Genomic DNA, 6,000 nt, shown 5'->3' with positions numbered 1-6,000 from the left:
CATGATCCTGGAGTCCCGGGATTGAGTCCCATGTCGAGCCCCATATCGGGCTCCCTGCTCAGCGGGGATTCTGCTTCTCCCTCTTCCTCTCCCTCTGCCCCTCCCCCACTTGTGTGCACACTCTCACTCTCTCTCTCTCTCTTTCAAATGAATAAATAATATCTTTAAAAAAAATAGAGGTAAGAATGGCAGAAGAAAGACTAGATAAGAAGTTTCTTCTATCAATTTCTTGTTTCTCAGACGTATATATTTGCACATAGACACATGAGTATATAGCATACTACCAGAATGCTACAGGTGTTAGCCTTTTTTACCAAATCAATTTTCTATTTATTATGGCATAGGCCGTTAGAGATCATATTAGTCTAATCCCCTCAATTTACAAACAAGAAAAATAATACCCTCGGAACTTAAAGGATATTTCCTAAACCCCCATCTCTTGACTCCTCGTCCAGTACTCCTTTCACTTCATGCCACCTACTTAGCAAGTGTATAACCAAGAGGAAATGTCTAAGACCAGTTCAAGATGGGAATAAGATGTCACCACTGAATCTGCTAGGAAGTTGAACCACCCAAACCACCCATGCAAGGTGCCCTGTCAGTGGGCAGAAACCCTGCCAAGGACTAGGAACAAAGAATTAAAGTGTTAGCTGGGGGCAGACACAGGCCTTTGTCTGGTGGCAGAATTATGACAAAGAATGTTTCTCCAATCCTCACATTGCCCACCCCACCTCCCATGGGATAAGGCAGGACTAGTCAGAGACAGTGTCTTCAAGAACTATAGAACACTAAGAGGGGGCAGTTGTTAAGACAGTGCAGATGTATTAACTGCTGAGCCCAGCAAGATCTGGGCTTAGTCTATGAAAGGAAGGAGCAATTGTGGTCCCTCTGGTTCTCATGAGGTTAACGACATTCTCTTCATCCAGCCAAGAGCCTTCAGTACCTGGAGCTGAAGGGAGACCAACATTCTCTGGCCAGATTCACCAGGGTGTTCACATTTTGCCATGACCCATGTCCTCTGGAACTGGGAGAAAGGTCAGAGGAAGTAAGATTCTGACAAAAGGGGGCCAAGGGGAAACTAAACTCAGCAGGTGACCCCGAAATACGACTATTAACTCTGATCCAAGATCAAACTTCCAAGGGGGAATTAGAAATGCCCTTCATGGGAGGCTTACATGGGACTTAGCCTATTTGTTTTTAAACCACCAGGTTATTCTTAGGCACAGTGTTTCATAAGGTCCCAAAGATAAGCCAGTGTTTGGAAGGTCAAAAAGCCAAGACATCCAGGCTCAGGAATAGGACTCATGGAAAAAATTAGGTCATCCATGGTTCTAAGACCTCAGAGGGCCAACAATCTAAATGATTTTGCTTTTTGAGCTTTAGACAATTGCTGGGGAAATGGGGTGGGAGAAGCAGCTCAAACTGTAAAACAATGTGGAAAGCAGACATGGTATGAATAACCTTAATAGAAAGATCTTTTCTTCTATAAGTAGGAGGACTTGTGCATCAATAGAATTTTTGGTAGAGACCTCTACATAGATTATTCTTGGCATTTTAAATTTCTTTCCCTTTTCTCCTTTCTCTCAACTCCCCCAAATAGCCTCTGCTCACTGAGAAAACAAATTCAAAATGCCAAATACATCTTCGCTCTGACTATAAAACTCCAATGTTCAGGCATTCTGTCACTGCTTGTTATTAAGTAATTTGTTTTCAAAATGTAATTTTTTTCCCCTTTTCTCTTTCTTTCAAACTTCCCCCATCTTCGGTGCTCCCGGTCAGCTGTTTTTGAAAACTTACCTATTAGGTAGGTCAAGGAGAGTTTTATCTGCATATTCCACTGGAATGCAGAAAGGGAAGTTAAGTGGCAAGATCAAGGACACAGAGCCAGCCAGGAGCAAAGCGAGAGCCTGGAGGCCCTACCACCCAGGGTTCTGCATGCCTCATTATTACACAGCCTCTCCAAAACCCTCACTGAGACTGCAGTTCCTCCAGCTTTTATTGTCACCATTAAAAATATTAATGGCCCAAGAATCCAGAAGCCCAACTAGAATTTTCTTGAATTACCTTACCATGGTTGAGGCACACTCAGTGTGAAGCATCATTAAACTGCACTGCCCATGGACCAAGCAAGACAAAAGAGCAACAGAACCCTACTTGTGAAACTACGGGTGTACTCAAGGGCACCCTCATTATGGTCACTCCTCTCTTAACATGGGGCCCCCATTCCCATAGCACTTTGGCATCGGCATCATCATTACCAGAGGCAGAAATTATATCTGAGATGTTAAGATATATTTAAGTGCTGGCTTTTCTTCCCAGGAGGGCACTGGTGAATCACTCCTCTACCTCTCCACCCCCTTGCCTTCTGTGCTTTGCGATTGTTCCTTCCACCTTTGTGATGGGAGCCCACTGGGGACCACCGAGGGTTGGATTCGGAAGGATCCTTCTGTTCCCAGGAAGCCAGGCTAAGCGGGCTCCAGGTGTGACCCCGCTCTGGGGAAGCTCTGAACCTAGGAGCACCTGTCAGCAGCAGAACCACTGTCAGCAGCAGGTCTTCCTGACCAGGACCCTGCACTGAACGGATCAGAGCTGCTGCCTGAACCTCAGGAGTCAGGGCAAAATGGGGCGTGTTCCCGGCCCGCCCAGGCTTACTAGTAAGATATCTATCAATATAGCAACACTAAACCCGATTTAGAGCACAAATCTGGTGCTCTAAATCAACATTTGGAGTGTTCATGACGAGAAACTGGGGGCTCTAATTTTAAATTCTAATTTTAAGGATTCATACTGAGATATTTGATACCCAAGTAGAAAGTCCTTAAAGGTCGATCCTGGATGACATTAACCTGAATCTACCTGGTAATAGCATGCAAAGGAAGGACACCTGCTTTCTAATCTCATTTCCATCTGTAACTAGCCTTGTGACCAAGTCACAAGGCCTCGCTCCGCTGCGTGAGGTCCTTATCTGGGAAAAGGCGGTGCTTTGGGTTTGACCTGCAAGAGCTTCGCGATGACATTACCTCACACAAGCAAAAATGCACGGTAAAACGGAAAGCTCCGTGTCCAAGAGGGAGACAATTATTATTTCTTTGTTCACTTGTGCTAGCATCCTGTCCTATGAAAACTTGAGGACTCTGGTTGGCCAGGGCCAATGTCAGACAGATTTTAATCATCCCCAGTGTATTCTAATGGCCGTCCATTATAAGCATCGTCTTGGTGTATTTCTTCTCTTTATGATAACAATAATATATTTGTCTACCTCTTCATAGTGTGTGTGTGTGTCCACGCACTTGTGTTCTTATCTAAATCTTTCCATGACACATGAATCAGTTTTCAAGGAATTCTTTTTTTAAATGTATTTCCTGCTAAGGATGTCTTTTTTCTCAGACCTTCTCTCCAGCATCTAACTAAAATTAAAGGCTGCCATGCAGCCTGCAGAGTAACCCAGACTTTTATTTAATTCTATCTTGTGATGGTAAGGGATGGAAATGAACAGGAATTGCTGAGATGACAACTGTTTGGTTGGGAAGCAGCCCGGGCAGCCTAAAAAGTGGCCATGGCCTCTGTATGTAAACAAAACAACAAACAACAGCAACTACAAAACCAAAATCCTACAGATTCTCAGCAAGTTATCTGCAATGGAAAAAAGAGAGAGAGAGAGATGAAGGAAAAGAGATTTAAAAAGAGACTTGAAGTCACATTTTTTAAAAAGATTTATTTATTTGAGAGAGGCGGGGGAGGCAGAGGGAGAGAGAGAATCTCAAGCAGACTCCCCGCTGAGTGGGGAGCCCGATACGGGGCTCAATATCATGACCCTGAGATCATGACCTGAGCCAAAATAAAGAGTTGGACGCTTAACCAATTGAGCCACCCAGGCGCCTCAAAAAGAGACTTGAAGTCATATTGGTACATAATGCCCGTAAAGAAGAACACTTTTCCTCTGTGGTATTCTTTCCAAAAAACCCATAACTTCAGTCTGATAATGAGAAAACATGAAATAAATCCCAACCAAGGGACTTTCTACAAAATACCTGATCAATATCAAGGTCATGAAAAACAAGACCGAGGGACACCTCGGTCCCTTAACATCGGTTAAGCATCTGCCTTTAGCTCAGGTCACCACCCCAGGGTCCTGGAATCGAGTCCTGCATCGGGCTCCTTGCTCGGTGGGGAGCCTGCTCCTCCCTCTCCCTCTGCCTGCCACAGCCCCTGCTTATGCTCTCTCTCCCTCTGGCAAATAAATAAATAAAATCTTAAAAAAAAAAAAAGAAAGAAAGAAAGAAAAGCAAGACCAAGAAGCTGTCACATATTGGAGGAGTCTGAGGAATCATAATGACTAAATGTATTACAGTGTCCTGGACTGGATCCTACAACAGGAAAGGGCCACCAGGAGGAAAATTAGGGAAATCTGAATAAAGCCTGTAGGTTAGTTAACGGTAATGGACCAGTGTTATTCTCTTAGTTTTGACAAATATGCTGTAATTATGTGAGATGTGAACATTAGTGGAAACTGGGTGAAGGGTACACGGGAAACTCTCTGTACTCTGTCTGCAACTTTTCTGTAAGTCTGCAATTATTCCAAAATAAACCATCTATTTTAAAAAGGAGAGAAAGAGAAACTTAATAAGCTTATCAAACAAGACTTATGTGAATCTTGACCAAACTATTAAAAAAACTGATTTACGAGACAACTAGAAATTTAAGAACTGGATATTTGATTATATGAAGAAACTGTTAATTACTTTTAGGTATGCTAATGGTATTGCGGTTATATATATATATATTTTAAGGAGTCTTTATTTTTGGAGAGATAAACTAAAATATTTATAGATGAAATGATATAATGTCTTGAATTTGCTTCAAAAATAATACAGGAAGGGGCGCCTGGGTGGCTCAGTTGGTTGGGCGGCTGCCTTCGGCTCAGGTCATGATCTTGGAGTCCCGGGATCGAGTCCCACATCGGGCTCCCTGCTTCAGCGGGGAGTCTGCTTCTCCCTCTGACCCTCCCCCCTCTCGTGCTCTCTATCTCTCATCCTCTCTCTCTCGAATGAATAAATAAAAATCTTTTAAAAAAAAAAACAAAAACAAAAATAATACAGGAAGGGAGAGTTGGTGGGGGTATCAGTGTTGAAATAAGTGTTGAATAAGTGTTGAAAATGGGTGATGGGTCTATAGTAGTTCATTACTCTATCTTACCTTCTTTGGATATGTTTGCAATTCTCTAGAATTAAAAATATCAATTCTAATTAAATATAACATTAATTATAAAATTATAAAAATAATTATACATTCTAATTAATATAAAAATATTAATCTGGAAAATCCACCATCCCCCACATTTTGATCACACAGCATTATCCCCCCTGCTGTCCTGGACAACCTCAACCACTTTCAGATTATTTCCAGTCAGCCTCCTATTTTCACCAAACCCACAGGCCAGCTTCAGGGTCAAAGTCCCCTCTGGATCTGTCCACTCACATGGGCCTCTGGAACTTGCTCAAGGATGCCGGAACACCATCATTCAGCCGGGAAACTAACCCCAGGAACCTGGAAAGGTTTTCCGGTTGCCCAGGAGCCACAGGGGCCATGGAGCCCAGGAGTAAGGAAACAGGGTGTTTATCATGAGTCTACTAGCAGCCCCATCCTTCAACCAACTCTAGGTGCAGAGAGGTCCCTCTTCTCTCTTAGTGATGATTTTGACATTTTAGTTCCTTTCAACCTCAAAGCAAATTGAATCCGAACGCAGATGAGCAGGAAGAGAAGTGACGACAACTCAACGCTTAATTTTAATGCAGAGCTTTTTTCTCCCCCAGTGCAGAAGTCTTATTAAAGAAACAGCAGGATGCTGACAGGAAACTGTTTGTAAGTAGAAATAACACTTATTATAACAAGTCAGAACAGCAGGCAGATAGGTTTGTTTGTTTGTTAATTATATCTGGTTTTATTTTCTAATGAGTGCCTTAAGAAAGGGGGGAGTCATTCTGATAGCTGTTTGAAACC

This window comes from Callorhinus ursinus, unplaced genomic scaffold (assembly GCF_003265705.2).
Source record: "Callorhinus ursinus isolate GAN/ISIS: 27379988/994484 unplaced genomic scaffold, GSC_fseal_2.0 scaffold10, whole genome shotgun sequence".
Taxonomy (NCBI): Eukaryota; Metazoa; Chordata; class Mammalia; order Carnivora; family Otariidae; genus Callorhinus; species Callorhinus ursinus.
This window is presented reverse-complemented; position numbering follows the sequence as displayed.